The sequence below is a fragment of the Bubalus bubalis genome, chromosome 1 (assembly GCF_019923935.1).
Source record: "Bubalus bubalis isolate 160015118507 breed Murrah chromosome 1, NDDB_SH_1, whole genome shotgun sequence".
Classification (NCBI taxonomy): domain Eukaryota; kingdom Metazoa; phylum Chordata; class Mammalia; order Artiodactyla; family Bovidae; genus Bubalus; species Bubalus bubalis.
The window spans coordinates 160,971,566-160,994,551 of NC_059157.1; the positions used below are offsets into that span (position 1 = coordinate 160,971,566).

Genomic DNA, 22,986 nt, shown 5'->3' on the forward strand with positions numbered 1-22,986 from the left:
AAGAGCCGAATATGATTGAGCAACTGAGCACACACATGCATATTAATAATAATTTATTATAATTAATAAAATCACCTAGAGATTATTTAAATTTCTTTGCTTTACTTTCTACCTTGAATTCATCCATTTGCCTCAATTACACAATAAAGTCACTAGAAATTCATTCTTTTGTAATGTTACCAGTATAAAATATGGTTAGGTTCATTTGTTTCCATTTGTGTTCAATTAGTGGCAATATTCTATGTCTAAATTATTTTTATAAAGCTCAACATTCAAGAAATGAAGATCATGGCATTCTGTCCTATCACTTCATGGCAAATAGATGGGGGAAAAGTAGAAGCAGTGGCAGGTTTTATATTCTTGGGCTTCAAAACCACTGTGAACTGTGATTGCAGTGACTGTAGCCACAAAATTAAAAGACACTCCTTGAAAGAAAAGCTGTGACAAACCTAGACAGTGTGTTACTTTGCCGACAAAGATCCGTATAGTCAAAGCTATGAATTTTCTAGTAGTCATGTATGGATGTGAGAATTGGACCATAAAGAGGGCTGAGGGCCAAAAAATTTATGCTTTTGAATTGTGGTGATGGAAAAAACTCTTGAGAGTCCCTTGAACTTCAAGGAGCTCAAACAAGTCAATCTTAAAGGAAATCAACCCTAAATATTCATTGGAAGGACTGATACTGAAACTGAAGCTCCAATACTTTGGACACCTGATGTGAAGAGCTGACTCATTGGAAAAGACCCTGATGCTGGGAAAGATTGAAGGCAGGAGGAGAAGCGGGCAACAGAGGATAAGATGGTTGGATATTGTCCTCTACTCAATGGACATGAGTTTGAGCAAACTCCAGGAGATAGTGAAGGACAGGGATGCCTGGCATGCTGCAGTCCATGGGGTTGCAGAGTTGGACATGATTTAGCAATTCAACAACAACAACAAAAATATTCAGCAATATACTACTGTATCTCTGATTATAGCCCACCTTTCTGTATTTTTCTCTGTAAGGCTAGGAATGGACTTCTATAAACTGTTTTCAAACTCTTGTCCTCTGGATACTGATTACTTTCTGCAAGTAGAAAACACTAATACAAGATTGAACAATGGGAAAGAAGAAAAATGATTCTTCTTCCTACTTCTGGTTTCTTTTTACAGCCTTCTAATAGCCAAAGACATACCAGCTCCAGCATCTTTCTCAATGACCAGCAAGAGCCCAACCACTGCCTGCTGAAGGTTTAAGCACCTGCAGTATCAACATCAGTCACATGGCCTCTCTGAAAGGTCTGAACACCAAGGTGTGCAATTGCTCTTCTTCTGCACACCTGGATTATGACCACTATCCCTTCCCTTTGGTCATGGGTTCCTGGGTTGTTGAGGGAAGCCTGCCTTCAGATCCCTTACCATGGGAGCTTCTCCACAGGGCAACTCACAACATGGCATCTGGCTTCATTAGAGTAACACAGGGAGAGTGGGAGTGCCAGAAAAAGAGAAGTCACAGTCTTTTACAACCTAAGAGTGGAAATGCCATGTCCTCATTATTGCCCTATTCTGTACCTAAAAGGGAAAACATGAAGTCCAGCTCATAGAAAGGGAAAAGATAACACACATGTATGTGTGTGGGGAGTCATTTTAGAAACTGTCTGCTACTAAGGAGATAATTTTTTAAAAAATACAAAGTACTAACACTGATATTTAAAAAAATAAGGTGCTACAGTCCTATATACCTATTGAAAGGTTGTTGTTGAATCACGCGAATACACTGGGATTCTTGGCCCCCGGAGGGGAAGAATTCAATCCGGGGCCAGAGACGAGGCTTGATCGCTCAGAGCTTTTGTGTAATAAAGTTTTATTAAAGTATAAAGGAGATAGAGAAAGCTTCTGACATAGGCATCAGAAGGGGGCAGAAAGAGTACCCGCTTGCTAGTGTTAACAATGAGGTTATATAATCCAAAGAATGTCTGGAGGTTGCAAAGACCTCATCAGACCCACTCCCATAATTTACATCTTAAGGTAACACTGTCCTCAGGCAAGATACATCCTTGTAAAGACCAGGTCTACTCCCATAATTAACATTTTAAGATAACAAAAGCTTGAATCCAAAGACTGTCCTTAGGCAGGATACATTAGTGTTATATCATCCTAAGGAATGTAGAGAAAGACAAAAAAGTTTGTCCTTTCTTCCTCTTTGAGAATTCCAGACCCCTCTCTCCTTGGGGACCCCTAGACTCCCTATCAACTTGCCTAGGAACTGACTCTCTCACTATCGCAGAAGTTAAATTCGTAATTAAAAATCTCACAGAGAAAACTGTAGTCCTAGGTGTCTTTGAATTTGAGTTCTTTCAAATATTTAAGGAAGACATACTGTGAATGCTACACAAAGTGGTATTTCTACTCATTTTAGGAGACCAGCATTATAATGATACTAAAGCAGACAGGGCATTACAAAAAAAGAGAAATACATATCAATGTTCTTCAAGGACATAGATAAAAATCTTGAGCAAAGTATTAGCAAATTACTCTTACAGAAAAAGTAATATTTTTAAAATGTCTTGTCTTCAGCAGAGGGAATAAAGCCAAATGTGATGCTATGGTGTGATGGTGACCAGGGTCTTTTGAATTATCCCAACCTAGCCAATTCAGAATATTTAGAGAAAATACTGCAGGAAAACGTGATTTTCTTAGAAAACCATTCTGAATAGAATGTTCACCAAAAAATTACCAAATCTTCAAAAAGGTGGCCTCATGAAAATACTAACTGGGTTTTCTCTTTTTTGACCACATATATTTTTTAGTTGTTTTTTCTAAAAACATACATTTTCTAACTTGTATCCTTAAAAAACTTTTTAATACAATTTTTAAAGGTTATACTCCATTTACAGCTACAGCAAAATATTGGCTATATTCCCCATGTTGCACAATACATCCTTCTAGCCTATCTTACACCCAATAGTTTGTACCTCCTGCTCCCCCACTCTTATATCGCTCCCATCCCTGTAATCACCAGTATGTCCTTTATACCTGTGTCTGCTTCTTTTGGTTGTATTCACTAGTTTGTTGTAGACTTTAGATTCCACATGTAAGTGATATCATACAGTATTTTCCTTTCTTTCCATTTTAAAATATGTAAATTTATTTAAAATAGCAGCCAAATGAAAGTCTTGTCAAGAGGAGGTGGGGTAGAGAATATTTGTGTTCATTTTATTTCTTTTTAGAGTAGCTACTACTGATACTACATCTCCAGATAAATTAGAAGCTCAGATTGCATTAAGCAGTTGCAAAATGTAGAGATGAAGGAGGATATGCACACAGAGGTTGCCACAAACAACTATGATTAAATTATCAATGATGAATGTCAAAAGAAAAGGCAAAAGGCAAAGTAGAAAGTCAAAGCTGAGCAAGAAGTCACCGACTTCAAAAGCTGGTAAGAAGGCAAGTGCATGAAAACAAGAGACCTCACATGCTATGGGACAGTCCGGGGGTCTCTCAAAGACCTTTAAAAAATAAGTGGGCTTGGCAGTAGGTTGAATGGAATGATACAGTGCCAGTCTTGTGGGGAATTACACACGAGAGCACTTTGTGCTGTGTTTTTTGTTGTGCAATTTTATCCCACCTGACAAATTTCTATTGATGATTTCTCCTTTTCTTCAGCAGAGAGCAAAGGAGTCATGATGGGCAGTTGATAAAAATGTGGGGCTGAATTTACAGTCATTCACTGACTATCATGTACCCTGATGCTGATGGAGCACAATTAAGAGTCTCTAATTGGAATAAAAATCTGTTCTTTAAAAAAAGAAAGGAATAAAAGTATTATATAAAGTATTGTATGCCATTATGGAATTCATCTCTTAAATACAAAAACTGATCAACTTTGTAAATTAATCAACTAGATAAACTGAATTTTTTTTAATTTTATTTTATTTTTAAATTTTACATAATTGTATTAGTTTTGCCAAATATCAAAATGAATCCACCACAGGTATACATGTGTTCCCCATCCTGAACCCTCCTTCCTCCTCCCTCCCCATTCCATCCCTCTGGGTCATCCCAGTGCACCAGCCCCAAGCATCCAGTATCGTGCATCGAACCTGGACTGGCAACTCGTTTCATACATGGTATTTTACATGTTTCAATGCCATTCTCCCAAATCTTCCCACCCTCTTCCTCTCTCACAGAGTCCATAAGACTGTTCTATACATCAGTGTCTCTTTTGCTGTCTCGTACACAGGGTTATTGTTACCATCTTTCTAAATTCCATATATATGTATTAGTATACTGTATTGGTGTTTTTCTTTCTGGCTTACTTCACTCTGTATAATAGGCTCCAGTTTCATCCACCTCATTAGAACTGATTCAAATGTATTCTTTTTAATGGCTGAGTAATACTCCATTGTGTATATGTACCACTGCTTTCTTATCCATTCATCTGCTGATGGACATCTAGGTTGCTTCCATGTCCTGGCCATTATAAACAGTGCTGCGATGAACATTAGGGTACACGTGTCTCTTTCCCTTCCGGTTTCCTCACTGTGTATGCCCAGCAGTGGGATTGCTGGATCATAAGGCAGTTCTATTTCCAGTTTTTTAAGGAATCTCCACACTGTTCTCCATAGTGGCTGTACTAGTTTGCATTCCCACCAACAGTGTAAGAGGGTTCCCTTTTCTCCACACCCTCTCCAGCATTTATTACTTGTAGACTTTTGGATGGCAGCCATTCTGACTGGTATGAAATGGTACCGCATAGTGGTTTTGATTTGCATTTCTCTGATAATGAGTGATGTTGAGCATCTTTTCATGTGTTTGTTAGCCATCTGTATGTCTTCTTTGGAGAAATGTCTATTTAGTTCTTTGGCCCATTTTTTGATTGGGTCATTTATTTTTCTGGAGTTGAGCTGTAGGAGTTGCTTGTATATTCTAGAGATTAGTTGTTTGTCAGTTGCTTCATTTGCGATTATCTTCTCCCATTCTGAAGGCTGTCTTTTCACCTTGCTAATAGTTTCCTTTGATGTGCAGAAGCTTTTAAGGTTAATTAGGTCCCATTTGTTTATTTTTGCTTTTATTTCCAATATTCTGGGAGGTGGGTCATAGAGGATCCTGCTGTGATGTATGTCAGAGAATGTTTTGCCTATGTTCTCCTCTAGGAGTTTTATAGTTTCTGGTCTTACGTTGAGATCTTTAATCCATTTTGAGTTTATTTTTGTGTATGGTGTAAGAAAGTGTTCTAGTTTCATTCTTTTACAAGTGGTTGACCAGATTGCCCAGCACCACTTGTTAAAGAGATTGTCTTTAATCCATTGTATATTCTTGCCTCCTTTGTCAAAGATAAGATGTCCATATGTGTGTGGATTTATCTCTGGGCTTTCTATTTTGTTCCATTGATCTATACTTCTGTCTTTGTGCCAGTACCATACTGTCTTGATAACTGTGGCTTTGTAGTAGAGCCTGAAGTCAGGTAGGTTGATTTGCATAGAAACGAATGAAAATGAAAACACAACAACCCAAAACCTGTGGGACACGGTAAAAGCAGTCCTAAGGGGAAAGTTCATAGCAATACAGGCACACCTCAAGAAACAAGAAAAAAGTCAAATAAATAACCTAACTCTACACCTAAAGCAACTAGAAAAGAAAGAAATGAAGAACCCCAGGGTTAGTAGAAGGAAAGAAATCTTAAAACTTAGAGCAGAAATAAATGCAAAAGAAACAAAAGAGATCATAGCAAAAATCAACAAAACCAAAAGCTGGTTTTTTGAAAGGATAAATAAAATTGACAAACCATTAGCCAGACTCATCAAGAAACAAAGGGAGAAAAATCAAATCAATAAAATTAGAAATGAAAATGGAGAGATCACAACAGACAACACAGAAATACAAAGGATCATAAGAGACTACTATCAACAATTATATGCCAATAAAATGGACAACGTGGAAGAAATGGAGAAATTCTTAGAAAAGTACAACTTTCCAAAACTGGACCAGGAAGAAATAGAAAATCTTAACAGACCCATCACAAGCATGGAAATTGAAACTGTAATCAAAATCTTCCAGCAAACAAAAGCCCAGGTCCAGACGGCTTCACAGCTGAATTCTACCAAAAATTTAGAGAAGAGCTAACACCTATCCTGCTCAAACTCTTCCAGAAAATTGCAGGGATGGTAAACTTCCAAACTCATTCTATGAGGCCACCATCACCCTAATACCAAAACCTGACAAAGATCCCACAAAAAAAGAAAACTACAGGCCAATATCACTGATGAACATAGATGCAAAAATCCTTAACAAAATTCTAGCAATCAGAATCCAACAACACATTAAAAAGATCATACACCATGACCAAGTGGGCTTTATCCCAGGGATGCAAGGATTCTTCAATATCCGCAAATCAATCAATGTAATACACCACATTAACAAATTGAAAAATAAAAACAATATGATTATCTCAATAGATGCAGAGAAAGCCTTTGACAAAATTCAACATCCATTTATGATAAAAACTCTCCATAAAGCAGGAATAGAAGGAACATACCTCAACATAATCAAAGCTATATATGACAAATCCACAGCAAACATTATCCTCAATGGTGAACAATTGAAAGCATTTCCTCTAAAGTCAGGAACAAGACAAGGGTGCCCACTTTCACCATTACTATTCAACATAGTTTTGGAAGTTTTGGCCACAGCAATTGGAGCAGAAAAAGAAATAAAAGGAATCCAAATTGGAAAAGAAGAAGTAAAGCTCTCACTATTTGCAGATGACATGATCCTCTACATAGAAAACCCTAAAGACTCCACCAGAAAATTACTAGAACTAATCAATGACTATAGTAAAGTTGCAGGATATAAAATCAACACACAGAAATCCCTTGCATTCCTATACACTAATAATGAGAAAATAGAAAGAGAAATTAAGGAAACAATTCCATTCACCATTGCAACGGAAAGAATAAAATACTTAGGAATATATCTACCTAAAGAAACTAAAGACCTACATATGGAAAACTATAAAACACTGGTGAAAGAAATCAAAGAGGACACTAACAGATGGAGAAATATACCATGTTCATGGATTGGAAGAATCAATATAGTGAAAATGAGTATACTACCCAAAGCAATTTATAGATTCAATGCAATCCCTATCAAGCTACCAACAGTATTCTTCACAGAGCTAGAACAAATAATTTCACAATTTGTATGGAAATACAAAAAACCTCGAATAGCCAAAGCGATCTTGAGAAAGAAGAATGGAACTGGAGGAATCCACCTACCTGACTTCAGGCTCTACTAAACTGAATTTTAAAAAAGCATATTTTATCTTAATTTATGTAGCAACCATATTAGACAAAATCCAACAATTTTTTCTGGTCCCAAAGTCACCAAGAAAACTTGAGTCAGAAGAAAATACACACATTTGGTGAAAACCAGCTCTGAAATACAGACCTAATATCAAACAGTTAAATGATAGACCTAATATCAAATAGTTAAAATCTGAACACTAGAAAAAACACAATAGTCTCCATTCTCCTCAATCTTTCTGTGCCTAAAATTATACTGGAGATCCTAGACAGTGCAATAAGACAAGAAAGAGACATAAAAGACATACATATATTTAAGGAGTAATTACAACACTGATTCACAAATGACAGGATTACCTACAAAGTAAATCATAAATCATTTAGTCTAAAGCTATTAAAACTAATAAGTAAATTAAACAAGGTCTTGGGCTATAATTGGAGAAGGCAATGGCACCCCACTCCAGTACTCTTGCCTGGAAAATCCCATGGACGGAGGAGCCTGGTATGCTGCAGTTCATGGGGTCGCTAAGAGTCGGACACGACTTAGCGACTTCACTTTCACTTTCACTTTTGGGCTATAATAAGAGCAATATATAAAAACAAGTGTGCTTCTATATTCCTGATATCAACAATTAGAAATGAAAATTACAAAAATAAAACACTGAAATTTGCAATGGCCTAAAATATAAAATAATCAGGTGTAAGCTTGCTGCTGCTGCTGCTGCTGCTTAGTCACTTCAGTCGTGTCCGATTCTGTGTGACCCCATAGATGTCAGCCCACCAGGCTCTCCTGCCCCTGGGATTCTCCAGGCAAGAACACTGGAGTGGGTTGCCATTTCCTTCTCCAATGCATGAAAGTGAAAAAGTGAAAGTGAAGTTGTTCAGTCATGTCCGACTCTTAGCTACCCCATGGACTGCAGCCCACCAAGCTCCTCCATCCATGGGATTTTCCAGGCAAGAGTACTGGAGTGGGGTGCCATTGCCTTCTCCAGGTATAAGCTTAAGAAAGTATAAATAATAATCATATAGGAATTACACATCTGTACCTCTGTTCTTGTAAAATTTATCAGTCAGTTCAGTCGCTCAGTCGTGTCCGACTCTTTGTGACCCCATGGACTGCAGCACACCAGGCTTCCCTGTCCCTTACCAACTCCTTTCATGTTCATTCACGTATTTGGCTGTGATTTTGCTTGTTTTATGTTAAAGTATCACATGTAATAATACACTGATTCAGTTAAGCACTAATTTTTAGTACACTGAACTCTGAGTAATACTGCTGCTCTGCTGCTGCTAAGTCACTTCAGTCGTGTCCGAACCCCATAGACGGCAGCCCACCAGGCTCCCCTGTCCCTGGGATTCTCCAGGCAAGAACACTGGAGTAGGTTGCCATTTCCTTCTCCAATGCATGAAAGTGAAAAGTGAAAGTGAAGTAGCTTAGTCGTATCCGACTCTTAGCGACCCCATGGACTGCAGCCTACCAGGCTCCTCCATCCATGGGATATTCCAGGCGAGAGTACTGGAGTGGGGTCTGAGTAACACTGGACCATCTTTATTAGCTAAATTTCTCTGTTGCAGCACCCTATGAGGCTGGCAGAGGATAATGGCAAACACAAGTATTCCACAAAGATTTCTGAAATACATTTTTCAATTTATTGAATTCATAATGTTTCAGGAAGTCTCCATTTAGAGGCACACACACAATTTTTAAAAATCAATTTATTTCATGTAAAACATCTTCAAACTTACCTATTTCATTCCTCAATAATTTATTTTCCCAGAATTATTTTAGAAAACATATTACTATATTGAGGTTTGGTATGTGGATATGGATATATGTATGGTGTGTGTATTTACACATATATACACACACATATCAGTTCAGTTCAGTTCTGTCACTCAGTCCTGTCCGACTCTTTGCGACCCCATGAATTGCAGTACACCAGGCCTCCCTGTCCATCATCAACTCCCAGAGCCTACCCAAACCCATGTTCATTGAGTCGGTGATGCCATCCAACCATCTCATCCTCTGTCCTCCCCTTCTCCTCCTGCCCCCAATCCCTCCCAGAATTAGGGTCTTTTCCAATGAGTCAACTCTTCACATGAGGTGGCAAAAGTACTGGAGTTTCAGCTTCAACATCAGTCCTTCCAATGAACACCCAGGACTGATCTCCTTTAGGATGGACTGGTTGGATCTTCTTGCAGTCCAAGGGATTCTCAAGAGTCTTCTCCAACACCACAGTTCAAAAGCATCAATTCTTCATTGCTCAGCTTTCTTCACTGTCCAACTCTCACATCCACATATGACCATTGGAAAAACCACAGCCTTGACTAGATGGACCTTTGTTGGCAAAGTAATGTCTCTGCTTTTCAATATGCTATTTAGGTTGGTCCTAACTTTCCTTCCAAGGAGTAAGCGTCTTTTAATTTCATGGCAGCAGTCACCATCTGCAGTGATTTTGGAGCCCCCAAAAATAAAGTCTGACACTGTTTCCCCATGTATTTCCCATGAAGTGATGGGACCAAATGCCCTGATCTTAGTTTTCTGAATATTGGGCTTTAAGCCAACTCTTTCGCTATCCTCCTTCACTTATACATATATACATATACAAGCATATGTCACACACATATATGTATATATACATACATATTTTTTTGTTTACTTGTGTTTCTCCTATTACTGATTGGCCACACATATTTGGAATTATTACTTACATTGACTTTCTCAAGGACCCAGATTAGCCAAATGTATATACTGCTTTTGTCTAGTTAAAGTAAGTTCTCCCTACCGTCTTATCAAAATTCAAGAGATCCAGATATCTTTAATATATAATGACTTATATTTCATTTTCCTGGACTAAGGAGATGAGTTGTGCACTAAGAAATGTATTTTGCAATGGTGAACAGTTAATATTGAACTGGGACAAAAAATACTTAGAGAAACAACTTAATTCATGCTAAAGATAAATAATATCTATCTATTCTGAGGAACAAAAGTGAGTGAATCACTCTGAGACTAACCTGTAAAAATCATTCCTTGACAACAGTTATGTACATGTGGATTTAGGAAGACTGTGGTAGATAAAATATGTGTTCCTAACAGGAATCCTTTGGGTTATTGTCCTTTTTTCCTGAAATTTTGGGGCTTACCTTTTTCTATATTGATCAGATTTTTATTACAGGTTTTCATGTAGCCAATTAATATACTGATTGGCTGCTCTATAACCAACTTTAGTAAAAGAAAAGAAAGTGTTCCATGGAACGCACCCTCTATGTGGCTTAGGATCACTTGAACTCCAGAATTCTGAAGTCGAGTAACATACATGAGTCCATCATCTCTTAAGACATCATATTGACAAGTGATGACATAGGTCAGGGGTAAACCATGCACCTTGCTGTCATCAGCTAGCAATGGTGAGCTTTCACATCTAGAATCCCTGAATATTTTTTAGTCAGCTCTGAACTACCATGAGTTGGAGTCTTACAAATGTGACCTTTCTTAAACTTCTCAGGGAGCAAAGAACTTCAATTAACAAATTTGAACAGAATGGCTTGATTCCAGAGGAATGTGTTGGTTGGAAAGCATTGCTTTCTTAAGTGATCTATCTGTAGTAAAATATTCACTCCAGAATCTGACCATGAGTAACTTGGGCAGAACTGGATAATGTGCATTTTCTCGATATTATGGTAAATCGAAATCAAAATTCTGAAGGGCAGGATATATTAAAGTTTGAACCTTGAGCTTGATCTTGACATCTAGATCTTCTAAGAGCTGAAAAAAATTAGAATGTTATTTAAATAAATCTCAAATGAAAAAAAGAAATAACTACAATGCAAAAAATGTATCCTTAAATTTAAAATTCTTAAAAATACAACATAACACAACATTTTGATAAAAAATAAACGTTAATATTAAGCAAATTTTAGTACTAGATATTCATAAATTTTATGCAACTTTTAATATCCAAGGCAAAAATAATCAGTCTTGATTGTGTAAGATAGACTGCATAAGATCTTTTATTTTTATATGAATTTCATACATATGTAACCTAGATATCTAATTAGAAGCATTGCACATATTTAATCCTCTCTTTTTCATTATTAAGAATATTTTACATATCTAAGTATGTCAACAATCATTGAGATGGGAAGGAGATGGCTCTAATACTGAAGAGATGTTTGTTCTTGCATAAATCTACACCATGTGGAATACTTTTTTTATTTCTTTGAGCATTGCTCTGCCTTTTCTAGGGCTAGTCCCCATCTTTCCAGGAACAGTAGCATTTTATAGTTTGCTTCTAAATTAATTTTCCTGCAATATACTTCTGCTACTGAAACAAAGAAATTATTGTATTTGTCATAAAATATGTATTTAGTAACCCATGTGTTTTCTATTTTGCACAATAATATTTGGGCAAATTAAAATGTTCAGACTTGCAAAAGGTTGTTTTTTCAAACACTACCAACTTTATCTTGTATTAATATATGCCCGGAGCACTGGCCTCCTCAAGAGAAGTCAGACTGATTAGCACACTGAAAAACAGTATTGCTTACACATCATTCAGAGCACTGGCCAGGACTTCAGGTACCATTTGGTAGTGGTAGTGTGTATCTAATTCCAAGAGAATATTTTTAATAACTAATCATTAAGTATGATGTTTCTTCTAAGAGTTTTTGTTTATATACATTCAAAGTTAAAAATCTCTCTTTTTACTATTAATAGCTTACTATTAATAAATTAACAAATAGTTTACTATTTTGCTTGATCTTTAAAGATGTTGAATATTATCTCTAAACAGTTTAATTTGAGATTATCATAAGATTTTTTAAATTTAATTATTAACTTGGATAATTGTATTAATATCTATTTTAATGTTAAACCTATCACACTCTCCTGGAATAAATGCAAGATAATCATGCTATGCTACCTTTTTGATGTATTGCTTAATTTTTTGGCTAGTATTTCATGTCAGGATTTTGTATCTATGCTCATAAATGTGAATGCCTATAATTTTTCCTTCTTAAACTGACCTTGTCAGGTTAAGAATCATGACATATCCACTTCTCAAAATCCAACATTTGTTAATTTTCTGAATTCTTTTTTAGAAGTAGAGATATTTGTTTAAAAAATACATGTTAGAGTTTGTGTTTAAATCTATTTGACCCTTCACTAAGTATGTGTCTGTGTGTAAAAATATTAAAATGACTATTCAGTTTACTTATTTCATGATAGTAGGATAATTCTTGTTCTATATTTCTCCTACAATCAGTTCTTCCTTTGGTGAATCTTTCCATTTCATCAAATTTAACAGCATAGCAGTAAAAGTGTTCAAAGTATACTATTGTCCTTTTAATATCTGTGAGATATGTAGTTATAGTCCCCTCTTCATTCTTTATATTGGTTTATTAAGATTCTCCTCTTTTTTTTTGTTTTGGTCTATTTCACCAGAGATTAGAGCTTCCCTGATGGTTCAGTAGTAAAGTATTTACCTGCAATGCAGGAGGGAAGATTTCCTGGAGAAGGAAATGGCAACCCACACCAGTATTCTTGTTTGGAAAATCCCATTGACAGAGGAGCTTGGCAATTAAAGTTCATGGGGACGCAAAAGAGTCAGACACAACTTAAGCGACTAACCACCACCAGAGATTAATCAATGGAAGTACATTTATTGACTTTGCTGATTCTATTGTGTTTGTTTTCAACTTCATTTGTATGTTTTCTATCTCTCATATCCTTACTTCTATTATTTTATCTTTCCTTCTAATTTTTAGGCACTTTTTTTTTTAATTTCATGAAATAGTTGCTGAATGGTTCATTTCAATAATTTTTATATATTTAGTTAAGGCTGTATATTTTCCCCTGGATATGGATATAGATGTATTTCATAAAGCATAATAATAATATTTTCATTGTGTTGTGAAAGTTGCTTAGTGGTCTCTGACTCTTTGCTACCCCATGGACTATACAGTCCATGGAATTCTCCAGGCCAGAATACTGGAGTGGGTAGCCTTTCCCTTCTCCAGGGGATTTTCCCAACCCAGGGATTGAACTCAGGTCCCACTCATTGCAGACAGATTCTTTACTAGCTGGGCCACAAGGGAAGCCCAAGAATACTGGACTGGGTAGGAGTTCAAATATTTTCACATTTTCATTGTTATTTCTTCTTTCACACTTGAATTAATCAGGAATGAGCATTTTACTATCAAAACATAGACTTTTCTCTTGACATTTTATTGGTAATCCAAAGTATTATGCTAACTGTGGATAGAGATATAATCAAAATAACTTGATTTCTCAAATTTTATTATGCATACAGATCACTTGGAACCCTTGCTAATATGAAAATTGTTATTCAGGAACTCTGTGATAAGAGCAATAATTCTGCATGTCTAATAAGTGCCCAGATACTGCTGATACTGCTAGTCCACAGACTATGCTATGAATATCAGAGGTCTATTTGGTTTCTGTTCTTTGAATTGATTGAGACGTGGTTATAACCCTGTATACGCTTGATTAGAAAAAAAATATTTTGTGTGCTTGAAAAGAATGTACTTTCTGATGATTATTATTTTATGTTGACTGTTAAATTTATTAGCCAAGCTGTTCTATTACTGAAAGAGGTTAGTAAAATTCTTCCAATTTTGCTATTAATTTGTCAATTTTTCCTTTATTTCTATCAGTTTTGCTCTGTGTATTTGGAGACTATGTTATTAATTGCATATAAGTTGATAGGATTTTTTTCATCTTCCAGTGGAACAGAATTAAAATTAGGAATGTTGCATGCTGACTCTAGTGATAGGTTTTTCTTCTAAGACTAATTAATCCCTTGGACTGCAAGGAGATCCATCCAGTCCATTCTAAAGGAGATCAGTCCTGGGTGTTCTTTGGAAGGAATGATTCTGAAGCTGAAACTCCAGTACTTTGGCCACCTCATACAAAGAGTTGACTCACTGGGAAAGACTCTGATGCTGGGAGGGATTGGGGGCAGGAGGAGAAGGGGACGACAGAGGATGAGATGGCTGGATGGCATTACCCACTCGATGGACGTGAGTCTGGGTGAACTCCGGGAATTGGTGATGGACAGGGAGGCATGGCATGCTGCAATTCATGGGGTCGCAAAGAGTCGGACATGACTGAGCAACTGAACTGAACTGAACTGAATCTGATTATAAAGTATTAATGGTCATACTAATTAGCATTTGCATGACATATCTTTTAATAACTTTTTCATTTCCATCTATCTATTTATCTATATTTTATTGTGTCTTTCACACAACTTATGGTTATTTTAAAATTTTATCATTTCCTTATTTTATATTCTACCAGAAGTTTTAGTACTTCTACACTAAAAGCTTTATTAATATATTTGGTTTAAATTAAAAAAATTTATCTATTATTGTACATTCTGTTTATCTCACCTATTCTTTTTCTGTCTTTTGTATTTTTTGATGTATTGTCTCATCATTCTATTTTCTTGTGATATCTTTTCATTTGTACTTTTTTAAAAGAAATTTTTTTATAGGTTACACTAGGAATTAAAATAAAATTTATTGATTTATCAATGTCTAATATGAATTGTTTCTTTTTATCTTCTTAGATAATAGAAAGCTATTCAGTTCAGTTCAGTTGCTCAGTCATGTCTGACTCTCTGCGACCCCATGAATGGCAGCACGCCAGGCCTCCCTGTCCATCACCAACTCCCGGAGTTCACCCAGACTCACGTCCATCGAGTCAGTGATGCCATCCAGCCATCTCATCCTCTGTCATCCCCTTCTCCTCTTGCCCCCAATCCCTCCCAGCATCAGAGTCTTTTTCAATGAGTCAACTCTTCGCATGAGGTGGCCAAAGTACTGGAGTTTCAGCTTTAGCATCATTCCTTCCAAAGAAATCCCAGGGCTGATCTCCTTTAGAATGGACTGGTTGGATCTCCTTGCAGTCCAAGGGACTCTCAAGAGTCTTCTCCAACACCGCAGTTCAAAAGCATCAATTCTTCGGCGCTCAGCTTTCTTCACAGTCCGACTCTCACATCCATACATGACCACAGGAAAAACCATAGCCTTGGCTAGATGGACCTTTGTTGGCAAAGTAATGCCTCTGCTTCTGAATATGCTGTCTAGGTTGGTCATAACTTTCCTTCCAAGGAGTAAGCGTCTTTTAATTTCATGGCTTCAGTCACCATCTGCAGTGATTTAGTCCCTTCATGCATGTGTTATTGTCAGTTTTTAATATTAATTTCTTTCTATTTTTAAAATCATAAGAAACAGCTATTAATGTTTTATACAATCAACATTCATTTTCATTTTTGGTTTGTCAATATATTTACCAATTTTTTTCCTTGTTCTTTATTTTTTCCTGCCTTTTGACCCTCCATCTGGGGTTAAATTTCTTCTGCTTGAAATAATCCTCTTTAAAATCCAAAGGATATTATGTTGGGTTGTGAACTCTCTTGAATTTTATTTGTAAGAAAAGTACTAATTTTGTCCTCAGACTAGAAAAGTATATTCATATTAGTCTTTTTCTAGTGCTTTTTCTGTGCTAAGTCGCTTTAGTTGTGACTCTATGGACTATAGCCTGCCAGGCTCCTTTTTCCATGGGATTCTAGAGCATAAAACTGGAGTGGGTTGCTATGCCCTCCTCCAGGGGATCTTCCTGACCCAGGGATTGAACCTGCAGTTCTTGCATTGCAGGCAGGTTCTTTACTACTAGTACTGAATGGGAAGCCCTTTCACCATATGCTTAATGACTATTCTCATTATTTTGTATTTTCTGTCTTTTAATTTCTCTGTTCAAAATACAATTTGTCTGACCTCTCCCAATATTCTATACTGTATTGCAGTCAATATATTGACCAACTTCTACACTGTAAAACCAAGAGTGAACTCTAACATAAACTATGGACTTTAGATGATTATGAGGTGTAAATACAAATTTATTAACTGTAACAGATGTATTACTCTGAGTGGGAACATTGAAAATGAAGGAGGTTATGTTATGCATGGCACAGGGGATATTGGAAATTAAAAATATATATATATTTGTTTAGGCTATGCTTTATCTTCACTGCTATGAAGACTTTTCTGTAGTGTGGGGAGCAGGGGCTACTCTCTCTAGTTTTCATGTGTGGACTTCTCATTGTGGTGACTTCTCTTGCTGTGAAGCATGGGCTCTAGGGCACATGGGCTCATTAGTTATGGTTCCCAGCCTCTATAGCACAAGATCAATAGTTGCAGGGCATGGGTTTAGTTGCTCTGTTGCATGTGGGATCTTCCCAGACCAAGGATCAAGCCCATGTATCCTGAATTAGCAGGTGGATTCTTTATACCTGAGCCACCAGGGAAGTCCTGGAAATTTCATATCTTCTCAATTTTTGTATGGATCTAAAACTGCTCTAAAAAGTTCAAATTCCTGAAAAAAAAACCCTACATTGAATGTTTAAATTTGATAGCTAATATTTTTACTTATTGAAGTTCTTGTTTATTTTTCAAATAAGTCATATTACTTTATAACTTCTTCCATGAACATATTTCCAAGTTTTAAAATATATTTTTATTTATATTAAACAGATTCTACTAACACATTTTTTCTAAGATCAGATCAGATCAGATCAGTCGTTCAGTCGTGTCCAACTCTTTGCAACCCCATGAATCGCAGCACGCCAGGCCTCCCTGTCCATCACCAACTCCCAGAGTTCACTCAGACTCATGTCCATCGAGTCAGTGTTGCCATCCAGCCATCTCATCCTCTGTCGTCCCCTTCTCTTCTTGCCCCCAATCCCTCTCAGCATCAGAGTCTTTTCCAATGAGTCAACTCTTCACATCAGGTGACCAAAGTACTGGAGTTTCAGCTTTAGCATCTTTCCTTCCAAAGAAATCCCAGGGCTGATCTCCTTCAGAATGGACTGGATGGATCTCCTTGCAGTCCAAGGGACTCTCAAGAGTCTTCTCCAACACCACACTTCAAAAGCAACAATTCTTCGGTGCTCAGCCTTCTTCACAGTCCAACTCTCACATCCATACATGACCACAGGAAAAACCATAGCCTTGACTAGACAGACCTTTGTTGGCAAAGTAATGTCTCTGCTTTTGAATATGCTATCTAGGTTGGTCATAACTTTCCTTCCAAGGAGTAAGCGTCTTTTAATTTCATGGCTGCAATCACCATCTGCAGTGATTTTGTAGCCCCAAAAAATAAAGTCTGACACTCTTTCCACTGTTTCCCATCTATTTCCCATGAAGTGATGGAACCCGATGCCATGATCTTCGTTTTCTGAATGTTGAGCTTTAAGCCAACTTTTTCACTCTCCACTTTCACCTTCATCAAGAGGCTTTTTAGTTCCTCTTCACTTTCTGCCATAAGGGTGGTGTCATCTGCATATCTGAGGTTATTGATATTTCTCCCAGCAATCTTGATTCCAGCTTGTGTTTCTTCCAGCACAGTGTTTCTCATGATGTACTCTGCATATAAGTTAAATAAGCAGGGTGACAATATACAGCCTTGACGTACTCCCTTTCCTATTTGGAACCAGTCTGTTATTCCATGTCCAGTTCTAACTGTTGCTTCCTGACCTGCATACAAATTTCTCAAGAGGCAGATCAGAACATTTCATGCAAAGATGGGCTCGATAAAGGACAGAAATGGTATGGACCTAACAGAAGCAGAAGATATTAAGAAGAGATGGCAAGAATACACAGAAGAACTGTACAAAAAAGATCTTCACGACCCAGATAATCACGATGGTGTGATCACTCACCTGGAGCCAGACATCCTGGAATGTGAAGTCAAGTGGGCCTTAGAAAGCATCACTACGAACAAAGTTAGTGGAGGTGATGGAATTCCAGTTGAGCTATTTCAAATCCTGAAAGATGATGCTGTGAAAGTGCTGCACTCAATATGCCAGCAAATTTGGAAAACTCAGCAGTGGCCACAGGACTGGAAAAGGTCAGTTTTCATTCCAATCCCAAAGAAAGGCAATGCCAAAGAATGCTCAAACTACCGCACAATTGCACTCATCTCACACGCTAGTAAAGTAATGCTCAAAATTCTCCAAGCCAGGCTTCAGCAATATGTGAACCGTGAACTTCCTGATGTTCAAGCTGGTTTTAGAAAAGGCAGAGGAACCAGAGATCAAATTGCCAACATCTGCTGGATCATAGAAAAAGCAAGAGAGTTCCAGAAAAACATCTATTTCTGCTTTATTGACTATGCCAAAGCCTTTGACTGGGTGGATCACAATAAACTGTGGAAAATTCTGAAAGAAATGGGAATACCAGACAACCTGATCTGCCTGTTGAGAAATTTTTCTAAGATAACGGTATCTAAATTTGGGTGATTATTTTCCTATGAAATAGTCCTTATTTTCCTCTTTGTCTGTGTACCTGCGTACCTTCAGATTTCTATCGATAATTAAAGTAAAAAATTAGTCTTAGGGTTAAAAATGAAAAAAGAGTTAGTTTTAGGAATAAATTGAAACCTAAGGTGACATTGCCTTCTTGAAGTGATGACCTGTTTCTGGTAAGCCTACAAACACATATTATATTATACCATAATATACAATATTCATAACATATATTATGAATATACTCAGATAACATACTTTATTCTGATTTCTTATTTATGGTTATTGCTATCATTTATTGATTTCCTCTCACTAAAAATGCCTGTAAACTATATAGGAAATTGTTATCAGGATTTTACATAAAAAGAAGTATTAAAATATGAAATTACTCTTCACAATTTTCCCTAAATGAAAAATAATGACACATTATATTTATAATATAAATGTACAAATCAAAAATTATTAAATGAAAGATAAATAAAACATGGTGGCTCAGGTGGTAAAGAATCTGCCTGCAATGCAGGAGACCTAGGCTCCATCTCTGGGTTGGTAAGATCCCCTGGAGAAGGCAGCCCACTCCAGTATTCTTGCCTGGAGAATTCCATGGACAGAGGAGCCTGGCTACAGTCCATGGGATCACAAACAGACACAACTGAGCAACTAACACTTTTCACTTTTCAAAGAATACATAGTAAGTGAAAATGCTGAGCATCTTACCTGCTATGTCACGGCTGCAGCTAAATTCCCTCCAGCACTGTCTCCAGAGATACCGATTCTTTCAGGATCTACACCATAGCTTTCAAGAATTTGGGGGTCTAAAAACCATTTTAATGCAATGTACACATCTTCAAACTGAACTGGAAAATGATACTTTGGGGCCAGTCTGTAGCTGTAGATAGAAAAACAATATTTCTTCAATCAGTGATATTTTGGCCATTTAAATTTATTTTATTTTTAATTAAATTTTATTCTATTTTGAGATATAGTTGATTTACAATGTTGTGTTAGTTTCAAGTGTACAGCAAAGTAGCTCTGATGATACATATGTACATCTCCATTGTTATTCAGATTCTTTCCACATATATGTTATAAAAGAATATTGAGTAGAGTTCCCTGTGCTATCATCAAGTCATGTACTAAAACTAGGTCTGGACTCTTGATCCAAAATCTAATGCAAAAATTTGTTTTTTACCAACATAATATTTGTTGGAAAGCATGTTTTTCTTAATCATAAGATTTAACGATCTCTAAATATCATATCTATAAAATCAAAATTTGAAGTTCAAATATTAAATTTGGTTCAATCTTAGGGGGAAACCTTTTTAGCTGCTCTCTTTTCTTAGCTAAAAATGTGTACAGAATGCTTATTTTTGATAATTGACATATTGTTTTTTAAAAAATCAGTCATTATTATTACTTGTTTAGCCAGGATTACTTTTCAAACTATTTCAATTTGACATGACATTATTACATTAGTTTATTAATTCTGAATTATCTAAGTTTTAACTTTAAGTAGATTCTCACATGGAATGTGTTCTATAGAAAATGTAAATGCTTTTTCTAGTCTTTCTAAACTGTGAGATAGAATGGACTTTGAGATAGGTTCTGTCTTACCTTTCATGTTTAACATGAGTAATAGTTGCTTTTATCAATGGAATACAACTTCCAGGCACCATTCCAAGCACTGTTACACGTATTATAACAATTAAGCCCCATATCAATACTGAGATATGCAAATTATCATTTAGAGTTAAATATTCTTTAAAATATCACACAGTTACCAATTTGCAGAGCCTACATTCAATCCCAGTCCTCTGGCTTCAAAGTCCTTATCCTTAATACTCTGCTAATTATAGGGAAAAAATCCAGAGGTGATGGTTAGGTCCATGTGATATATATATATATATATATATGTGTGTGTGTGTGTGTGTGCATGCATGCTGTTGCTTCAGTTGTGTCTGACTCTTTACAACCCTATGGACTGTTACCCATTAGGCTCCTCTGCCCATGGGATTCTCCAGTCAAGAATACTGGAGTGGTTTGCCATGCTCTTCTCAAGGGAGTGAACTTGGGCCTCTTATGCCTCCTGCCTTGGCAGGCAGATTCTTTACCACTAGTGACATCTGGGAAGCCCAAGTCCATGTGATACTGTTGGTTAATTTCACTTGAACTATTTCTTGACTCTATAGTTTTTGTCCCCTCTTAAAATATGTGTACATGTGTTTTCTCTCTGATGCTGGACTGGACAGCCTCTGATAGTAGGTAGGTTTCTCTGTCCATAGTTAATGTCATCAGAGGCATGGATTAAATTTGGCCCTAATTAGACACTCTAGAGTTGAGTGTATTTTGATATATAAGGCATATGACCTAAAATCAAATGAACACAGCTCTTACTTGGTTGATATGATGACTGCATCAAGTCTGTCTGCTGTCCATCTTGACAGAAGGTCATAGGTATAATAATCTGAATAAAAGAAAAAATATTGGACCACTTATAAGAATTGACTAGTTTTCTGTGATGATGGTTTCAGTGTGTCTGCCCTCTGATGCCCTCTTGCAACACCTACTGTCTTACTTGGGTTTCTCTTACCTTGGACATGGGGTATCTCTTCATGGCTGCTCCTTACCTTGGACGAGGGGTATCTCCTCACCACTGCCCCTCCTGACCTTGACATGGAATAGCTCCTCTAGGCCCTCCTAGGAGAGGGCAATGGCACTCCACTCCAGTACTTTTGCCTAGAAAATCCCATGGACGGAGGAGCCTGGTAGGCTGCAGTCCATGGGGTTGCTAGAGTTGGACACGACTGAGCGACTTCACTTTCACTTTTCACTTTCATGCATTGGAGAAGGAAATGGCAACCCATTCCGGTGTTCTTGCCTGGAGAATCCCAGGGACGGGAAGCCTGGTTGGCTGCCGTCTATGGGGTCGCACAGAGTCGGACACGACTAAAGCGACGCAGCAGCAGCAGGCCTTCCTATGCCCGCACAGCCACTGCTCCTTGGATGTGGGGTTGCTCCTCCCGGCCGCCGCCCCTGGCCTTGGGTGGGGGGTAGCTCCTCCCGGCCTCTGCCCCTGAATTCAGACGTGGGGTAACTCCTCTCAGCTGCTCCTGCTCCGGCGCAGCCTGGAGCTCCTGGCCACCGCTCCTGACCTCGGACTCCTGGTAGCTCCTCTCGGCCATTCCTGCACCATCACAACCTGACACTCGCGGCCGCTGCCCCTGACCTCAGAAGTGGGGTAACTCCTCTTGGCCACCGCCCCTTGAGAATGAGGTCCTCCCGGCTTCTGCCCCTGACCTCGGACATGGGGTAGCTCCTCTCGGCTGCACTCTGTGCGCTGTCACAGCCGCCCAGGCTCTGGGCACCATTGCAGATGCCCACGCTGAAGTGGTTTGCCATTCCATTCTCCAGTGGACCACATTCTGTCAGACCTCTCTACCATGACCCGCCCATCTTGGGTGGCCCCACGGGCATGGCTTAGTTACATTGAGTTAGACAAGACTGTGGTCCTAGTGTGATTAGATTGACTAGTTTTCTGTACAGGAGACAGGGATCAAGGCCATCCCCATGGAAAAGAAACGCCAAAAAGCAACATGGCTGTCTGGGAAGGCCTTACAAATAGCCGTGAAAAGAAGAGAAGTGAAAAGCAAGGAGAAAAGGAAAGATATAGACATCTGAATGCAGAGTTCCAAAGAATAGCAAGAAGACATAAGAAAGCCTTCCTCAGCAATCAATGCAAAAAAATAGAGGAAAACAACAGAATGGGAAAGACTAGCGATCTCTTCAAGAAAATTAGAGCTACCAAGGGAACATTTCATGCAAGGATAAGGACAGAAATGATATGGACCTAACAGAAGCAGAAGATATTAAGAAGAGGTGGCAGGAATACACAGAAGAACTACACAAAAAAGATCTTCATGACCAAGATAATCACGATGGTGTGATCACTCACCTGGAGCCAGACATCCTGGAATGTGAAGTCACGTGGGCCTTAGAAAGCATCACTACGAACAAAGCTAATGGAGGTGATGGAATTCCAGTTGAGGTCTTTCAAATCCTGAAAGATGATGCTGTGAAAGTGCTGCACTCAATATGCCAGCACATTTGGAAAACACAGCAGTGGCCACAGGACTGGAAAAGGTCAGTTTTCATTCCAATCCCAAAGAAAGGCAATGCCAAAGAATGCTCAAACTACCACACAATTGCACTCATCTCACACGCTAGTAAAATAATGCTCAAAATTCTCCAAGCCAGGCTTCAGCAATACATGAACTGTGAACTTCCTGATGTTCAAGCTGGTTTTAGAAAAGGCAGAGGAACCAGAGATTAAATTGCCAACATGCGCTGGATCATGGAAAAAGCAAGAGAGT

General features: G+C 37.8%; 1 pseudogene; it reads right to left on the reverse strand.

Annotated features, from left to right (window-relative positions):
* Nucleotides 1-9,866: 9,866 nt before the first annotated feature.
* The window catches only part of LOC102394228, a 28,410-nt pseudogene continuing 15,290 nt past the window's right edge, over nucleotides 9,867-22,986 (reverse strand).